A 20,692-nucleotide genomic window follows, 5' to 3' on the forward strand; every position below is an offset into this window, starting at 1 on the left:
GGAGATTTGTTCATTGGCATATTCGTATTTGCATATTTGTTGTTACCGGCAAATAGGTCCAGGTTATGCACTGGTAGTCTTATCTACTCCAGATCAGCACGACATGCTTTGGAGATGATTTTGTTGTTATTGTAAATGCATTAAGCCAACATGTTGAATCGGATATTGTATCGACTATTGATTTACTTGTAATTATTTTATTGTAATATCTTTTAGAGCTGACCTACTAAAATTGGTCTTAGGTTATGGTATATATGTAAGATCTTATTTGTAAGATCGACAGGCGATAAGGATAAGGAATTGTAACAGGGTATATGCGAGAATAAGCAGAGCTATACACGCAGAAATCATTTGAAGGTAAAGAAAGGTTTTTGTGAAGACAATCAGAACTACACCGGTACTGAATCCAGCATAGAAAGATGCTAATTTGAGCAATAAATTCTTATTGAATTTAACCATCCAATTGTAGTCAGTGCGACTCCTATTTGTGTTTGAGCAGAGAGCTCTAGGCGCTTGGTCTTTTTGCATGTGCAGACCCCATTTGTATACACATACTATTTGCAATAGGATCATCTGATTGTGGGTAAGGTTTCCCACCATGGTTTTTCCCCTTACAGGGTTTCCATGTACAAATATTGGTGTTATGTGTTGCGAATGTTATTATCTTTCTATTTCATGCATTAATCTTTACCGGTACTATAATTAACTAATAAACTGTCTACTGGCATAATGTTTTGTTTACCAGTATTAAGCATTAAGGTTGGTTAAATTGTTTTTGGTTGAATTTACTTAACAACTGATTTACCCCCCAACCCCTCTCAGTTGTCTCCGGGACCTAACAAATATATCTTGACTCATGATTTTAACACTGTGGCAATATTGGTTAAACTATTTTATTTTGATTTTTTCTATCATGATTTCTGAGTAACTCCAGGATGTCTTTGACTAGAGAAATGAGGAAGGAACATGATATTTTTCTTGTCTACTGTCTGTAAATTAATCATTAATATGTGCAAAGTTGTCTAAGGTCATGATCATCAGAGCATCATGGAAGACATTTCGGATTTGCATTTAGAAATGGTTAATACTGCCTGTTTTACGCAATCAACACTCTAGTCATCTTGGTTCAATTATACCTTGATGCTTGTGCTAACTTGCAATATCAAAACCCAGGAAAGTAGTGCTCAGGTCATCATGGTTCAATTATACCATGGATGTTTGCACTCACTTCCCACATTTTAAAGGTTCAATGATGAAACAAAGCAATGACTCCATGACCGGTCCGATCACCACACTGCATTTACATTTTAAAGTAGATTTGCATTTCATTCTGCATGGGATCACAATGCTCATCTTTTCCAAGGCCAAAGACTAACATGGTGTTATCTCTCTCATTACGTGATTGAGTACATTGGACAATAACAACAAAAATAATCAATTCATTCATCCTGCATGATAAGTTAGTTCATCTCATGTAACCATTGCATACCAAGGCATCATAAAGCATAAAATAATTCATTCATTTAGTAAGGTCATTGCATGGATTCATCTAATCTCAAATCATATAAAATAGCACCATTGCATTGCATCCATCTCATATTAACATGCATGAGAAAATCATAAAATATCATAAACATAGAAAACAATGTATTGCACATGCATCACATAGCAATTATAAACGTCCCCATTTGCATACATCATGTAAATACTGCATCATCATATATCCATCATCTAGAGTTCATAAGCATATAGAAATTAAAGCATACATAAAGCATACATCATGAAAGTAACTGTGCATCATAATCATATATCAATTAAAATACATCTATAATCTCATAGGTCATGTAGAGCGAATAGGATCGACTGCATGTCATATCATCAAGACAAGATCAATGTCCAAAATACAATGATATCACAAAAATATATGAGATACATCACAAATATACATCGAAGGAATCATCAATATCCCATCACAAAAAGGTGTGTACATAAATAGATCAATGTCTCATATCAGTGTGACCACTAGGACGTGGAGTGGAACTCTGCCCTGATGCGGCAGGTAGAGTAACACAAGCTGGTACTCCTGTACCTGAATCTCCACCTGGGGGAGCTCTTTGAAGGGGTCCTGTCACTCCTTAGCTCTCAGTCTAGCTATGTCCTAATCTCCTGCTTAGCTGTGAAAATCTGGGAGCCCTCTAATCAGGAGGAACAACAATAAAGTATAAGGTCCTGCATCCTCATGCCAAATCTCACAATCCCTGTATGATCTCCATATCATAGTATCTAGATCGTCCAAGGTCCATCGCCAGTACTCTAATTTGCCCATCTTTCGCTGGACAATAATACCTAGATACCCCTCAGCATAAGGTCTGCCTACAGGTCTATCTCTATCAGCCAATGGTCGTGTGATAGGTAGATGCTCCCAGGCCCATATCTGAAGCACGGTCACCCCTGTTGATAACGCAGCTGATCCCAGATACACAACTCAGTGCAAGTCATGATACAAATGCGCCAACATACATGACCCCCATGCAAAGAGGGTCCCCTCTATCACCATCTGCTCAAGCAGACACTACCATCCAATAGATAATCCCTTTGACCTGTGATCAGGACAAAGGAAGCCTCCAATAAATCCGTCAAGCACAGTCGGTAATGTGGCATATCCTAGCTCTAGCATCTCCTACCACGCAATATCATACCTGTCTATCTCGCCATCCTCAAACACATGGAAAAGTTCCTCTATCCCACCCCACTCACTAAGATCATATTATACTAGATCTCCCATCACATGGATGCGCAAAATCTGGTAGACATCCTCGGGTGTCACCGTAATCTCTCCCGTCGGCAAATGAAACGTGTTATGCTCACTATGCCAGCTCTCTGCTAAAGTTGTCAGTAATCCTTAGTTTATCAAAGGCCGAGGCATGTCAAGAAGGGAAGATAAAACACACCTGCCAATGTGGTCTCGCTCCGCCTGGCTAAGGTGGGGTATTAACATCCATGTCTTCAGGAAACACTCCCGAGACTGATGAATGGTAAAGTGCTCCTGTAGTCAAATCATCTCATCATATCAGTTCTTGATTTATCTATCTATCTATCAAATCAATCTATCTATCAGTTTATTTTGCTCAATTGATATTTTTATCAAATTTCGTTGGGCCCCTATCAATGACGCTCATTTATCATGAGGTCATTATCAAACTTATCTCATCTTGCACGTGCATCGAGATAATCAAAACTGATCATCAAATTTATCAATCAGGAGCATCTAATTTTATCAATTAGATAGCTAATCAAATCATAAATCAAAAATTAAATCAAATTGACAACAAAGTCAACCAATCGACAAATCAAATCATGTTTTCAAAAATCGTCAATATCGAAAAAATAAAAAATCCGCAAAAAGTCGAAAAATCTCCCAAAAAAAATAAAAAAATAAAAAATAAACCCCCCCCCTACGGTGGCGCCCGTGGCGCCGAAGGCCCCTCAGGTGGTGCACGCGGCATCGACGACGCCCGTGGTGGTGCCTACGGTGCCTCCCGCGGCGACGATGGCGGCCGCCTTCCTCCGCCACCACCACCCCTCTTCCCGCCCAAAATGTAATATTTCACAAAAAATAAAAATTTTAATGTATTGAAAAAAGAAAAAATACACGTATAAATGATTTTTTGGAGATATGAATAGAAAATCCAAAGAAACCCATTTCAGAAATCAAAAAATCCATCTCAAAAATACAATTTTCTTTCCAACCCATCTGGCGAAAATGCTAAAAAATGATTTTTTATGCAAACAGCTAAATTTTTCAAAAATCAAATAAAAATTAACAAAGCTGGGTTTTTTTCGAAGTACTTACCGGTGGACCATATGCTGGAGGAGACTCATATCGCTGAACTTTCTCAAACATATGCTGGTGGTACGGGATCACCATTTCCTTCCTCCAGAGCAAATTTTCTCAAACAACTACAATGCACAAATGAGGGGTGGTAAAAGGAATTCACTTTTTTAAACTCATAATGGGGCATTTAAGTGGGATTTTTATTCTACTGATTTTTAATCATCTAATCAACTAATCAGCCTGGCAGGGCAGCATTTTCAAATTTCTTATCAGGAAATGAATCAGATTGGCTCTAAAAATCTCTAAAAATCGGAAAACCATTACAAATCGAAAAATTTCAAAAATTTCAAAAATTTCAAAAAAATAAAACAATCGTGAAAAGTTCAAAAACATTTGAAATTTATCTGATTCATCTCGCAAGGGGGCATCCTCGCGTCAATATTTATCAATCAACGTTTGGGGCATCATATCAATATTTATCATCTCTGAGATCGAAACTGCATCATATCAAGATTTATCATCTCCAAGATCGAAACCGCATCATATCGAGATTTATCATCTCCAAGATCGAAATTGCGTCATATTGAGATTTATCATCTCCAAATCAAATCAACATCATATCAAAACCAAATCCACATCAAATCAAGATCGAATCTACATCCTATCGAAATCAATATGAGCAACATTATCAATCGAGTTTTCTTTGAACCAACGCATCGTCACACATCACTTCAAAGAGAGGCAAAATGTATACACTTAAAAATGATCTCAAGATAGTTAATTAAATATGCAGTTATTTGATTAATTCTCCTTCCCAATTAATTGAATTCATAAGAAATTTAATTAATTTCTCTATTCATCTACTAGTAAATAAATCTAAATGATTTATTTATATAGTTCATCTCACATCCCCCTTTGATTAATTAATTCTAAATTAATTAATGTCTCCCCATATTAATCAATTCTTTTAATCCCTACTTAAGATTAACAAACTCAAGTTTGTTGAGATTAATTACCATTTTCCAATTATTTGAATTTCTAAATTCAAATGAGCACATGGCTCCTAACTTTAACCACCTAACCTAACCATCCCCTAACTTAACCCATTCCATCTAATCTTGGGTCTAACTAACCCTATCCTATCTTGCACATTCTAACCTCCCATGGTGTGGATATTCTCTCCTTGAGACACATGGTACTTTGGCCACATGTCTCCTCCCTTGGACACTTGTCGTCTCATGAGAAAGACTCCTTGACACTTCTCACCACAGAGATGACAAGTGTCCCCCTTCCTCCAACCTCTTCTCCAACTTCCTCAATCTTGGCCCTTGATATCTTCAGATCAAATCTGGACCATTGATTCCTGCCACCTCAGCTTTGGCCTTGGAATTCCTATAAATATCCCCCATTTTGGAACAATAAGGATCCCATCTCATATCAATTTAGGCATCATTACTATAGGTAATTTGCATTTCAATTATCTAGCAATTAGATTTTGGATTAATCATAGCATGTTAATCTAGTTTCTTAAATCATGCATTTCATATCATCCCCATAGTCATTCATGATCAAATAAGCTACTCAACTCTTGAGTTGTCATTTTGGAGGTCATTTCTCTGCTGACAGCCCATCAATCCAACACCTTCAAGGTCTTCAAGAATAGAGGAAAATGGGACATTTAAAGGAAGGCTTATGGTTTGCATTTCTAATCTAGTTTTCAATTAAGCTTTTCAATTACATTTTATTATCTCATTATATGTGTATGCCTCCTATATACCACATTTTTAGCATCACACTATTAAAGAAAACATTGTCAGATGTCATAACCACATTTTGATCAGCATCCTTAACCTATCTTGTATTTAGATCGAAATGATCTGCCACTGCAAGTACAAAGTCTGGATCATGAGCTGCGACGGGGAAGGAAGCATATTTGTGCAACTTTGATCTAATCAAGTTTGTCAAGCACAAAGGAGCTTTCTCAACTTAATAAATAAACTCCTGCATATTAACATGACCAATCTCCGCATCCTTGATCTGCTTGATGTTGGAATATACTGAGCTTTCTAGGTATATATTCAAGTATTTATCATACTTGTACTTCATCTTCTTTGTTGATGACTTGTCTGGTGAGGGTTCTCATTGACATGAAGAAGGCACTGATTTGTCGTGAGGGGGTCTCGAAATTTTTAAATTACTACATTCAACATCGAGGATTAGCTTCTTCGATAGTCATCATCAGAAAACCAAAATTTATCAACTGGATCAAAAATTCAAAGTCAAAATGGGCTTGGAAACAAAATTTGCGAAAACTGGTAGGCAGCGAAAAAAGTCCGACTTGCAACTTAGGAGTCAAAATTTGCACATCGAGCTTTAAATTCCGATGTGCAAGGGTAAAACATCTTCCTTGTATATCAAAATTTAAAGTTCGATGTGCAAGTTGGGGAAAAGCCATCGACACATCAAACATTAAAGTCCGATGTGCAAGTGAGGAAAAAGTCATTAGCACATGGGACTTTAAAGTCTGATGTGCAAGGGAATATCAATGATTGACATGTCGGATTTTAAAACCTGACATGTGAATCAAATAAACCCATCCTACATATCGGACTTGTAGGATGTAACCCTCCTGCTAACATGTCGGGTTTTAAAACTCGACATGTTAGCAGGAAGGATATCTCCCGCATATCGGACTTTAAAGTCTGATATGTAGGAGATATTTGCCTTCACCTGCATGTCGGGATTTGAAACCCGACATGCAGGTGAGGGAAAAGAGGAAGGAATATGGACTAAGAGATCAAATGGAAATCGAACATTAAAGTCCCACATTCCCTCGACCTCAAAGGGAAGGGTAAAAAAAAAATGAAGAACAAAAGAAGAAAAACTAGCACGAGAACAAAAACCTAAAAACCTTTCCTCAATCAAGCCGATCGACGAAAATTTGATGAACCAGCAAGACGATCAGGAGCGGAATCAAAGGAAACAAGCAGAAGAGAACGCAAGGAGGAAATATTGGAAAAAGAAATGAAGAATTAAAACACAAATTTTAATAAATAAACCTTGAACTAACAATTAACGCCCTCATTAATTGCTAAGTGTGTCGTGCATGTCAGACTTGAATGCAAGATAAAACCTCTTGCAAGTCGGACTTTAAAGTTCGACATGCTTATCGACAATTATCATCCCGCACATCGGACTTTAAAGTCTGATGTGCAAGGGAAAAGACCTTGCAGGTCAAACTTTAAAGTCTGACCTGTAGGAGAAGGACTACCTGCAAGTCGGACTTTAAAGTCCGATCTACAAGATAAAAACCAAAACATTGCACATTGGACTTTAAAGTCTGATATGCAATTCCTTCAAAAGGGAAAACCCTGCAGGTCGGACTTTAAAGTCCGACTTGCAAGAAAAACTGCAAAACTAAAAGAACTTGAAAACAATAAAAAAAAGCGAAAAGCCAAAGGAGCTAACTGACAGAGTCGGTCAAGCTCTCCTGGAGGACGTGAAGTATGACACAGACTAGTTTCATAGGGTTGCCTCATGATTTTACCCATGCTGTAATCGAGGAGAACAAGTTTGTCATAGTGTATCTAGATGGCATCCTAGTGTTTAGAAAGACAAAGGAAGAGAATCTAAAACATTTGGATATGGTCTTAAGAAGGTTGAATGAAGAGAAACTAATGATAAACATGGAAAAGTGTGTGATTTTTGCAAGAAGAATTGATTTACCTTGGGTTTGTGATTTCTAGAAGGAATCTAAAAATGGATGTTGATAAAGTGAATGCCATTCTCACATGGCCAACTCCTAGAACAATTGGTGATGTAAGTTGTTTTCATGGCCTAGCTACCTTTTATAGGAAGTTTATCAGGAATTTTTGATGGTATGATGAAAGAATAAGTATCTGGTCAACTACTAAGAGGGGGGGGGTGAATCAGTAGATAGAAAAACTGATATTAAACTTCACCAATCAATCTCTCAAAGTGAACTTAGAGTAATAACTCTATCAAGATAAAAACTCATAAGATAAATCGGTTGTTTATTACAACAAATTAATAGTAAATAACTTCTTCATATCTTAATACTTTCGGTTATCATGACTTATCCAAAATAATTAAGTAGTTAAGTAAATCAAACATGAAAATGTAACCACAAAAACATTCACCACTTGACACAAATATTTTTGATGAGGAAACCCAAATAGGTAAAAAGCCACGATGAGATGAGACTCACAAGATAATATTTGAACTCTTCTAAAGTTCACCTTGTTAGGAGCCTAGCCTGTTAAAGCTTTACAAAAAGTCATGTTAAGAATTGATCCTGTTAAGAATCACCCAGTTAAGGGATTGACTATAAATGCAATTGTTAGAAGCAATACCCTATAAGGAGTAACCTCCGTAGAAGATTGGAAAATCCAATCTAATGGACCACCTTGTTAGAGGATTTGAATAACACCAAGCTTGTTAGAGCTTACTCGGTTAGGGGATTTTAATTCTGCTGTAATTGTTAGAAAATAACAGGAGTTTGCTTATTTGTTTGAATAGAACTATACTTGCTTGATCAGATCCATTGCATGCTCCTATCTGCCTTTACTCAAACTACAGATACATCATTTGGTTCGGCAACCACACACTCAACTGAACTGTGTCTATCTCTTTGCCAACTGTTGGTGTAAATAATTATTCTTCTTGGATATTATTACACTTACTTAAGTTTACTTAGGAAATGCATTTCATAGTAGTTTGGGTATGAGACACTTGGGTGTTTGTGCCACATTGGGATAGTGTGTGTAGGAGACTTTCCACCTTTTATGATATTGATCTTGTTGTTACACTCCACATTCAGTGGGTGATCCACCTCATGTGGACTATTATATTATTTCTCCTACCTACCCACACCTATTTCCTACCTACCCTTATTTCTTATTGAGCCACATGTCATGTTTATGTGCTCACATATCCATATAGCCTTGCCTATATAAGCAGGCTTATATTCATTGTATGTAATGCTTAATGATCCAGTTGATCATATTTTTCATCTTGATAGAATACAGTTTATTTCTATCATCTATTTTGTTTTCTCTTATTTGTGCTTTCTATTGCCTCTTGATCTTGCCAAAATCTCACATGGTATTAGAGCCATTAGAGTGTCATTGGTTTTCCAATTGAGAGAAATTTGATGCTATTTAGGGTTTACATTTTGGAATTTTCTATTGCAGGTTATTATTGAAGCTTGATGGATCAAATCTGAGGTTACCATTGGATTAAGGAGGTCCAAGAAAGTCAGTTTTGTCTTTTGTTTCATCCAAATCGAACTTCGGAGGCCAAATCTAGAGGCATTTGAAGTTTGAAGCCGCGACGAAAATTTTCCAGAAATTATAATTTTGCAGGCGATTTTCAAATAGCGATATCTCACTCATCTGAACTCTTTTTTTCAAGCAATATTTTTTGTTTGGGGTATAATTTCGTGATCTGTACAATGGTGCAGGAGTTTTCTGTTTCTCGGATACAGGTTTTTCAAAAATCATGAAATCCTAATTTTTAAAACTTTGGAGGCTTCATTTGGGCTCATATGGACTCCTTTTCAGGTGCCATTTTTTTTTAAAGTGCATATTTTTTCATCTACTTTCATAATCTGCCATTTCTTTTGCAGTAATTTTAAGTAGAAATTGTACTTTCATTATTTAGCCATTTTTGGCATATTTGGTACTTGCATTTTGCTTGGATCTCAGTTTATATCACTAGCAGTATTTGTTGAAGTCTCTTAGATCTCATTTTAAGAAGTTGTAAATTGAAATCAGAAGTCCCCTTTGCCTTGTTTTGCAAGTGGCCTATTGTACACGCACTACATATAAAGTGTCAAAATCATCATTTTTGGGGGGGTACTTTGATTGAGTGAATTTGGGGGGTGTCTCTTGTGCTTTTGTGCTCTTGTGTTCCTTCCTTTTCTACTGCTATGGGTTCTTCTAAGTTTCCTCTCTTAACTCCTCATAATTATGCTACTTAGAAAATTGATGCATGGAGTAAACTTATGGAAAAAGGACTAACTCATTACATTGATGGAACTATTGTTGCTCCCGTTGATCCTAAGGTTGATCCAATTGGTCAATTGGATTGGCTCACTAAAAATATCATGGCAATTGGTACCTTAAGAAAGTATGTATCAAAGGATCTCATTTTTCATATTGAGAAGTGTACTCTAATCAAGGATGTTTGGCAAAAGTTTCAAGACTTATATGGTCAAGTTGATGAGATTAGGGGATATCAAATTGATAGTGATCTCACCATGTTGGATCCCAAGAAATTTGATACTATACAAGATTATGTCACTAAGGCAAATGAGTTGAGGGCACAACTCAAAGATTGTGGCATTGATAAGAAGGATACTTAATTGATATTCAACTTGATAGGCAAGCTTCCACAAGAATATGCAGCATTTGTTTCTAGTTTCCAAACCCATAGGATGACAATGGGTTCAAGCTACACAATGCCTACATTTGATGCTTTCAATGAAATATGGATGATGGAACAAACTAAGTTGATAAGCATGGGCATTCTTAAGGCTTCTAAGTCTCAAGCATTAGTGGCAAATCAAGGGAACAAAGGAAATCAAGGAAAGGACAACTCAAACAAAAAGAAATGGCAATCAAAGCCTAAGGACAAAGCATCATCCTCTCCACAACAAGGAGATACATCCTCTTCCAAGAGGGATAATTCACCAAAGAGGGAGAGACCTACTTGTGCCTATTGTAAAAAGGTTGGTCATGAGGAGCATCTTTGCCATTCTAAGAAGATAGATGAGCTCACACATATCATCAAAAAGCATAACATTGATTTGCCTAATGTCTACAAGAAGGATGATTCATCAACTTCCACTTCCTCAAATTCAAAAGGGAAAGGGCAAGCATTCATGACTTCTACAAGTGGGAAGACTCACTCTTTTGGAACAAGAAAAGGAAAAACTCTATGTGCTACTATCTATAGACATCTAAAAATGGTCAACGCTTGCGGAGTCATACTTTAACATTTGCGCATTGCCTTATTTTAGGGTTTTTGCATCGCATTAACATTTCTTCTATGTTGTGCACTTGGTCTTTATCATTTGTGAGCATCGAGTCCTTCTTCTGCATTCTTCATTTGCCTCACTTTTAAATTTGGTCTTGTTGATAATAATCTTCAGTCATGATTTTGGTCGATCTTATCCTATCGCATCAATGTGCGTGCTCATTTGGCATATTTTGACATTGTCAATTCAATTTCATTTTGGACATCGTCAATCCTAATTGATGACAAAATTAGGGTTTTGTCCTCTTGTCAATCTTGTCATCTTGCGATCAATTCATCATTGATCCTCATCCTTTTCAATCTCGTCATTTTGTGATCGATTTGTCATCGATCGTTGTTCTTGTCAATCTCATCAATTTTGTGATCGATTTGTCATCGATCGTTGTCCTTTTCAATCGTGTCAATTTGGATCAATTAGTCATTGTTCCTTGTCAATTGGTGCCTATCAATTTGGTCTCTTTATCAATCTTGGTCAGTTTGTCAACCAATCTCAATCATTTGTCAGTATTGGTCCTTTGTTAATCAGAATCATGATCAAATTGACCCTACGTCAATTATCTTTTGTCAAGACCTAATTGTCATCCTTGCATTTCTAATTCATCTTCTAAGGTTTTATGATTTATTCATAAAATCTTGTTTGTCATTTTCCCTCTAGGTTAAATAATTTATTTATTTATCCTAAGTCTTCTTGTCACAATTAAATATTTATTTAATTGGCTAATTAATTCTTTCCTCTTTTTGTGAATTAATTAATGAATGAAAAATTATTAATTAATTTACCTAATTTTCATCAATTTCTAATTTCCTAATTTCCAGTTCATCTAATTTTCTATTTTCTCCTATTTTTCTAATATTTCTCCTAATTTCATGGGAATGACATAGCAATCTTGTCATAATTTGTCACAATTTTTCAATCAATCAATTTTGCATAGCAACCTTGTCAATTTTGTCATAATTTGTCATATTTGTCATTCTTGATTTGAAATTTCCTTTCAAATCTCTTCATGCTAATCTTTTCTTTTCTCCAATTTATCTATAAATTGGATGAATTTATTCAATCATGGCCCCTGATCAATCAATCACGCTTCTAGTATCCTTACGCTGTCATCTCATCTTGTCAATCTTGCTTTCATGCTATACCTTTGCATTTGTAGGTGAGATCCACAAACAAAGAAATTTGAAGGAGAAAGAAGGACAATGGAGAATTCTGGAGAAGACATTCACATTTGGGATGGTTTGCATTTGATTTGAATGTCTTGTTTTCATATCTCTATTGAATGTTTTTAGGATTTGTCATTGCAATCTAGTTTTCGTGATTGAACTAGTCTAATTTGCTACTTGCTTTGATGATTTCCAAATTCCTATCTACATTTCTTGGTGAACCCGACGTGAACTAACCATTTAACCTTGTTTTGAGTGCCTTTTGAGCTGATTTGCAGGTTAAAACCCAAGAAACAAGACAACTCAGGGTTTTTTGGGCACTTATGTGCCTGTGTCAAGGAATTCTGCACCTGTGTCAAAGGGATCTATGCCTATGTCAAGGCATCCTGCGCCTATGTCAAGGCATTTTGTACCTGTGTCAAGACATTCCGTGCCTGTGTAAGGCCAAAAACAGAGGTGAAAATCAGTGTTTTTACTTGCAAATTACTTTATTTTGCATTCTATTCTTGTATTCTGGTTTTCTTTGGTACTGATTCTCTGTGCAACACCTTGGCATTACGTGTGACGAAGACTAAGAATGAAACTACTAACAAATCTTATGTAGGTTCATTAGTCAAAGACCAAACAAATCAAACTTCTAACTTAGTGATTTTGCAGGTTGCCTTATATTCCAACCAAACTTTGTGTTTGTGATTCATAATTAGGCACCTAGTATGTTTGCTAAGTAGGATGGAATGAACATGTGTTCACTTTGCTTGTCGAGTTTGACATTGGAGTAGGAGAGTATGCTCTCATCCTTCTTAGGGTGATCAGAAATCCAGATCTTCGATACCATTCTCATGTTTTGGATTGTTTGTTACCTTTAGAGGGCTTGCCTTCCTGACCATATGTTTTCTTTTGCAAGCAAGTGACAATCGTGAGAAGGGAACGACCCAAAGTGAGCACAGCTAGAGTACCTTGGCATTCTAACTCACTATAAATAAATACCTGATGGGCGAAAGCTTTGAAGGAAGGGTTATGTGGGAATTGTAGTTACTTAGGAAGTGATGACCCTTGGACTCTTTCTCATATCACCATCTAAGTAGGGCCTCACGGTCTAAATCGTGCTTTCACGACTACATTTGTTTGGTATCTTGGTGGGCCTATGTCTCAATCACGCTTGCATGACACCAAGGAGTAGCACTTAACAAAAATCCTTATTAAACACCTTGTATTTAGAGGCCAAAAATCCTTCTAGTTGCTTGAGAAGGAGGAGTTCGGATACTTGGAAGAGATACTAAGTTCGCCATCGGGAGATTTCCATGAGGACTGATGGTTGGCTGCCTTGAGAAGTGAGTGCCATGGAGGGGAGCCCGTGGGGTCAAGCATCTATGTATTCTCCTTGAATCTCATAACGAGTCTACCTCTCAAGTACCTACTGTCCTTACCTACCATAAGAAATGTGTGAATGAGCATGATTGTCTTGAGTCTAAGTTAAAATATCTTGTCTTCTTTGCTTGTCAAAAGTTGAGTTGTGTCTCATTTCAAAAACAAGACAAATTGATTCAAAACAAGGTTAAACACAAGAGTATTTCATTAAACAAAGTTCAAAACACCTTCAAACATGGTTGTCAAACATTTTTCAAAATCTTGTCTCAACATTCATGTCACTTAGATTTAGGTTCATCCTAGGTTTGCATTTTGCAAATTCATTATCAACTACCAAGGTTAGGTTTCACCTAGGTCATACTCCTTTGCATATCAATAAGGGTCATCCATTTTCATGTGTCCTCTTGCATTAGAGCAATACCATTTCATAATTCAACCTTAGTTTTGCCTTAGGTTGACATTGTCATACATTTGCATTTGCATCCTTGTCCTCATAACATTAGGTCACATTTGCATACCCTAGGTCTCTTCATTAAGCTTAGGTCATTATCATATCATATTAGGTTTGTTGGCAAAGTAATTGTCCCTTTGCATATAGTGTCAAAACTTTGGTTTGTCATACTTGAGTAATCCAAATCTTTGAATAAACCCTAAGTCATTGTTAGGAAGTCTAGACATTATCAAACTTTTGTCTTTTTGTCATCCATGTCATTTGGTCAAACCTAGCTTAGTATCCAAGCATATAGGTGAGACATTGTCAATTTGTCCTATTGTCATTTAGTCCTTTGTCCTTTAAGGTCTTGGCTTCATTTCAACTTCCTAAGGTTGAGTCTTTAGGTTTGCATTCCAAAAGGTTTGTCCAAATCTTGAAAAACAACAAAAAAATAGGTTGCATTCTTGCCATAGATTGCATTGTCATCCTTTTAGGTTGCATTTGTCAATCCCATTAGTTGCATTGCATAGTGACATGTTTGTTGAAATGAGGTCTCAACCTTCTTATGGAGCCATGTCATCACAATTGAGAAATCAATCATGTCAATCCAATCTCTACATGTCTCAGAACTTGGATCAAACTCATCATGATGATGTAAATGTCCAAATACAAAAACTAGAGGAGAAACTAGCTCAAGAAAAGGAGATTTTGGAACAAAAAGTGAAAAACATTGAGAAGAATAGATCACAAACGTCCAAAATGTTTCAAAAATTTCCAGGTCGAAATCCAAAGATTGAGCCAATTGATGTAAGATCTCTTATTGAATGATCAAACATACTTGCTCTCCTCTCACAAGTAGAGATGATGAAACAATTTCAAGAAAAGAGACAACAACATTATGTGCCTTCACAACAAGAACAAGAAGGTGTTTACTATCAATCAGATTTTCAACCATCACAACCAATTGTTCAATAGTTCGAACATTTCCAATTGACACAACCAATGGTCCAACATATACAACCAATGGTCCAATATCAACAAGTTCAACCAACATATCAATGTCAACAACAACAACCAAACATTCAAAAACAAAGGTTGCAGCCCACACCAAGCCAAGTTTCAAACATGTCAGAACAATTGAACCAATTCCAATATAAAAACATGACATCAAACCAAAAACAAGTTCAAATTCTAGATACAACCATGTCAAAACCTCGAAAGAAAGGTGGCTTTATTGCAAGGCTCTTAAGGAACCTACCAAGTGAGTTCTTTGAAGAAGATAAAGATAATACACTTATGTCTAGCAATGCCTCATCCCCCCACAAACAAATTGACTCTCCAGTGGCATCTATCCCTACACCTTTAGAAGTTTCACAAGAACCTTCCATATTGTCCTCATCAAACAATACATCCAAGGATGAAATTATCCAAGGGCTATCCATAATTGATTGCCAAGATAATCCAATTCATGATGCACATCCTTGTCATGTTTCAGAAATACAAGACCCAATGCCACCATGCACTTTATTGCCATTACCTGTTTTAGAGGACCCCATTCAAAGTCCCTCTTCCTCATGTTCAAGCATTGATTCCTTGCTAGAATCCATCACAAATGTTCAAAGTGTATTTCCTTCATGCCAAAACATTGATCCCTTGTCAGAATCCCCCATGCATATCCAAAGTCCAACCTCATGTCAAGAGGATAATTTAGAGCACGAAGAAATAAGTCCTAAAGAAAATCAAGATCAAGATCCTGAAACCTTATCATCCCATCCAATTATTGACTAGGATCCCATCTTCCCAGACACTCATGATGATTCCCCTATTCTTGTCCATCCTATCCAAAGTCCTATTGACACTCCATTCCCTGAGAGAGATCAAGATATCCCATTCCATTTCATGAAAAAAATGTCCTTTCAAATCCCATTGACATTCCGGATATCCTTTCCATCCTTTCCGATGATCCCATTAAAATTCAAGAGCAAAGCACCTTTAAAGAGGATTCCAATAATCTTCCTCCTTGTCAAGATCAAATTATTCCTTTAAATCCTCCACAAGATCCTTTTGTTCCTCCATCTCCTTGTCTTAATGCTCCATATACACTCCAAGAGCTCATTTCTTTTGACGATCCCATTATTTCTCCCATTCCATCTCTTGAAGAGCCTATCATTGAACCATGTCCACTACACAATCCTAGTTCCCCTCATGATCCTAGTCCCCCTCATGATTCTAACGTGTCAGTGCAAGATGTTCATGAACCCTCGACATGCATAATGGGTTCTTCCACTTTGGTGCAATCCGATCCACTTCAAGATCTCATTATTTCTCTCATATCATATCCACCTCATAATGGACTCGCGTCTTCTTCCCAAAGAAAAGAGTATCCTACAAGTCAAGATATTCATAAACGCAAAGCAGTAGCTATCCATAAGCAAGAATCCCTTCATGTTAAATAAAATATTAAGGGTCATGGCCTCAGTGTAATTCCTCAAGACGTTGGTACCCCTACTAAATCTAACATTCCATCAAAATCAAAACATACACCTTCCCTATCATACCTTCCATCCATCTTAGGTCCTTATATCCCTTCATCCTCTATGCAAGGTCAACAAAGGCACACATCCTTGAGTAAATTTCATCCATCCAAAAGAACTCCATTGCCTTCATATCCATCCATGCATTCATTTCCCCCTCCAAGCAATTTGGATGCCAAGTATAAAAGTCATAAGTCAATAAATCCACATGTATTCAAGGATCAACATGTCCAATATAATCAACATGTCAAAACAAAGAACAATATGATCTATAAAGAAAAAGAAATATCCAAAAGGCCACAAAGGCCCATTGAGCAAAATAAAGCAAAGTCAAAATATATATGGGTTCCTAAATCCCTTGTGCAAGCAATTTACTCCAAGGAACCACAAAAGCATGAAAAATCAAAAACCATGTGGATCCCTAAGCAACTCCTTGAAGAACAAAAGCCTAAAGAAACATCCAACTTGGCATCCAAAGTTGCTATTCCTCCATCCAACCCTCTCAAATTTGTTCCTCCATCACCTTCTTCATCCATTTTGGGCCCTTATGTCCCAAAATCCCAAGCTATTCCTCCATCCAAATCTCACAATCTGAGATCCATTTTTCCTCCATCAGTTCATCACCCCTCAAGGTGTGTGCCAATGTCAATCTTGCCAACATTTCCATCCACTCAAGCACAATTCTTCCAATACCCTATCCATTGTCCAATGCATATTTTCCATCCTTCAATCCCTTTGATCCCATCCTTTGCATAAATCCTTGCCTTAGTTTCATCTCATTTTCCATGTCCTTATCCTACCAACTTCTTTGAGCATACTTTTAAAGGTCATGGTCCATTTTTTTTTCAAGGCTACTATCCAAACAAAAAGATGCTTGAGTCCTTCTTCCATCCCCTATCATGTGTCCATCTTCTCTAAAATGTCAAAATCCAAAAAAAAAAAAAAGTGAAAAAAAAAAAGACAAAAGAAAAAAGTAAAAGCAAAAATAATTCGTCCACTGGTGAAAACCTGGCAAACAAGTGCCTTGGGAAAGTACCGTGATGAAAACCTAGCAAACAAGCATCATGCGTAATCTATGAACTTCTTGCACACCGTACTTGGGGACAGGTTTTATCCTATCATATCCTTTTGTCCTTCATTGTTCCATTATCCTATCGAACCCCTGTCATTAACCTTCATATCCTATTGTCCCTCATGTCCATTTCCTCTTTCCACCTTTGATCTTGACAAAGCTGAGGATCTTCATGAGAATCATGCATCTTGCTTGCAACTTTTAGTCCATCATAGCTTTTGGTCTTTATCCATTTGCTTATTATAACCTTTCATCCATATTCCCTAGCTTATTGCAACTTTCTACCACTATCCCGTATCCTATCTCGACCTTCAATCCATGTCCCTTATCCATTCTTGGTCTTGCTTACCCTATCCATATCTTATCACTATCCATACACTCTTTCTATCCCTTGATCTTGATCTAACATAAGGACGTGAAATGCAAAACATGGTTTCAAAAAACCTCTTAACATGTCCCTCATGCCATACCACTGCTTTACATAGTCATATCCAGTCTCTTATCCCATTGTCTCCATAATAAAAGGCCTTTGTCTTCCTTCTATCCACCAACATTTCAGAAAACCTATTTATTCAACTATCATATTCCTTGCCTTGCTAGACACTTGGGGCAAAATCATAAAAATTAAAAAATGTCCTGAAATAATAAAAAAAAATTGAAAAAATCCTGAAAACATTCAAAACATCAAAAAAATCATGTGTTCATTTTCAGCTAAAATGTCAAAATCCAAAAAAATCAAATAATGTCCTAAAAAAAAATCCCTAAAAATCAAAAAATGTCTTGAAATAATTCAAAAACATTGAATAATGTCCTGAAAAAATCCCTAAAAAGTCATATAAAGTCTTCAAAAAAACGAACAAAAAAATTGTAAAAACTCAAAAAAAATAAAACAAAAATATCCCCTTTGTGCATAGATAGATCGCTGAGCATACATCCAACAACAATCGATCAAACATTTGTGTAGACAACAAATTAATAACATGTTACAACACTGTGCTTTCCTGAAATCATGCGTTAACAGATGAACTTTTCGATCAAACCAGACATTCAAACTGATCAAAATTGTCATATCAATCAATCAACATCATTATCATTTGTCCTTGTCACTATTATCATGGGTCTTATATAGGGTGTGGTATACTCGAAACCAGACTATGTCCTGTCTTAGATGGGGTACCGCATTCCCTGAAACCAGACAGCATGATCATTCTTGTTTTCCACTTTTGACAATGATGATCAGACTGTTTGTTTGACTTGGTTGAATTTGTGCATCTTATCTTTTTACTGATTTATCTATGGCTTCGATCATGTTCCTATGTTGCTCGATGATGTCACTGAGTGATTTAGAGTGAGCAGGATGGTTCATGGTCCATTTCTTTTTGTTGTGTTTGCTGTTTGTGGAATGTTTGTCACAAACTGGGGCAACTATATCATTGGGTGTCTGTGATAAGTACGTTTGCTTTGTGAACACCGCACATACCTCGACCCTTAATGTATGCACCCTAGGATGCTTCACTCATTCCTTGTGTGCGATGTGTCTGTCTTTTGCAAAAGGGGTTGCGTTTCAGCTCTGGCCTTCAATGCCATGATGCTTTGCATCCAGTTTGCTACATTAATTAAAGGTTCTCACCTACTTCTGTGCATTGGTGAAAGCAAGTTTTTCTTCATCTCTAACTGTCCTCTGTCTAATTTCTTCTTACTAACATTTCTTCTGTCAGTCTTGGCAGTCCGTTCGAACCTATCGTCTTCTGTCATTCTTATCGATCACTTGGCCTCTTTTCTAGATTTTTCCGGCCAATTCCTCGAGGGGGCATGCATATGTCATTGTTATTGTCTAGGGCATTTTCATTATTGTTCTTTGAAACAACGCTGAGAATTGCATTGTCTCAAAGAGGGGCAAAATGTAGACATCTAAAAATGGTCAACGCTTGCGGAGTCATACTTTAACATTTGCGCATTTCCTTATTTTAGGGTTTTTGCTTCGCATTAACATTTCTTCTATGTTGGGCACTTGGTCTTTATCATTTGCAAGCATCGAGTCCTTCTTCTGCATTCTTCATTTGTCTCGCTTTCGAATTTGGTCTTGTTGATAATAATCTTCAGTCATGATTTTGGTCGATATTATCCTATCGCATCAATGTGCGTGCTCATTTGGCATATTTTGACATCGTCAATTCGATTTCATTTTGGACATCGTCAATCCTAATCGATGATGGAATTAGGGTTTTGTCCTCTTGTCAATCTTGTGATCTTGCGATCGATTCATCATCGATCCTCATCCTTTTCAATCTCGTCATTTTGCGATCGATTTGTCATCGATCGTTGTTCTTGTCAATCTCATCAATTTTGCGATCGATTTGTCATCAATCGTTGTCCTTTTCAATCATGTCAATTTGGATCAATTAGTCATTTTTCCTCATAAATTGGTGCCTATCAATTTGGTCTCTTTATCAATCTTGGTCAGTTTGTCAACCAATCTCAATCATTTGTCAGCATTGGTCCTTTGTTAATCAGAATCATGATCAAATCGACCCTACATCAATTATCTTTTGTCAAGACCTAATTGTCATCCTTGCATTTCTAATTCATCTTCTAAGGTTTTATGATTTATTCATAAAATCTTGTTTGTCATTTTCCTTCTAGGTTAAATTATTTATTTATCTATCCTAAGTCTTCTTGTCACAATTAAATATTTATTTAATTGGCTAATTAATTCTTTCCTCTTTTTGTGAATTAATTAATGAATGAAAAATTATTAATTAATTTACCTAATTTTCATCAATTTCTAATTTCCTAATTTCCAATTCATCTAATTTTCTATTTTCTCCTATTTTTCTAATATTTCTCCTAATTTCATGGGAATGACATAGCAATCTTGTCATAATTTGTCATAATTTGTCAATCAATCAATTTTGCATAGCAACCTTGTCAATTTTGTCATAATTTGTCAATCAATCAATTTTGCATAGAAAGTGTCAATTTTGTCATAATTTGTCATATTTGTCATTCTTGATTTGAAATTTCCTTTCAAATCTCTTCATGCTAATCTTGTCTTTTCTCCAATTTATCTATAAATTGGATGAATTTCTTCAATCATGGCCCCTGATCAATCAATCACACTTCTAGTATCCTTACGCTGTCATCTCATCTTGTCAATCTTGCTTTCATGCTATACCTTTGCATTTGTAGGTGAGATCCACAAACAAAGCAATTTGAAGGAGAAAGAAGGA

This window comes from Cryptomeria japonica, chromosome 8, assembly GCF_030272615.1.
Source record: "Cryptomeria japonica chromosome 8, Sugi_1.0, whole genome shotgun sequence".
Classification (NCBI taxonomy): domain Eukaryota; kingdom Viridiplantae; phylum Streptophyta; class Pinopsida; order Cupressales; family Cupressaceae; genus Cryptomeria; species Cryptomeria japonica.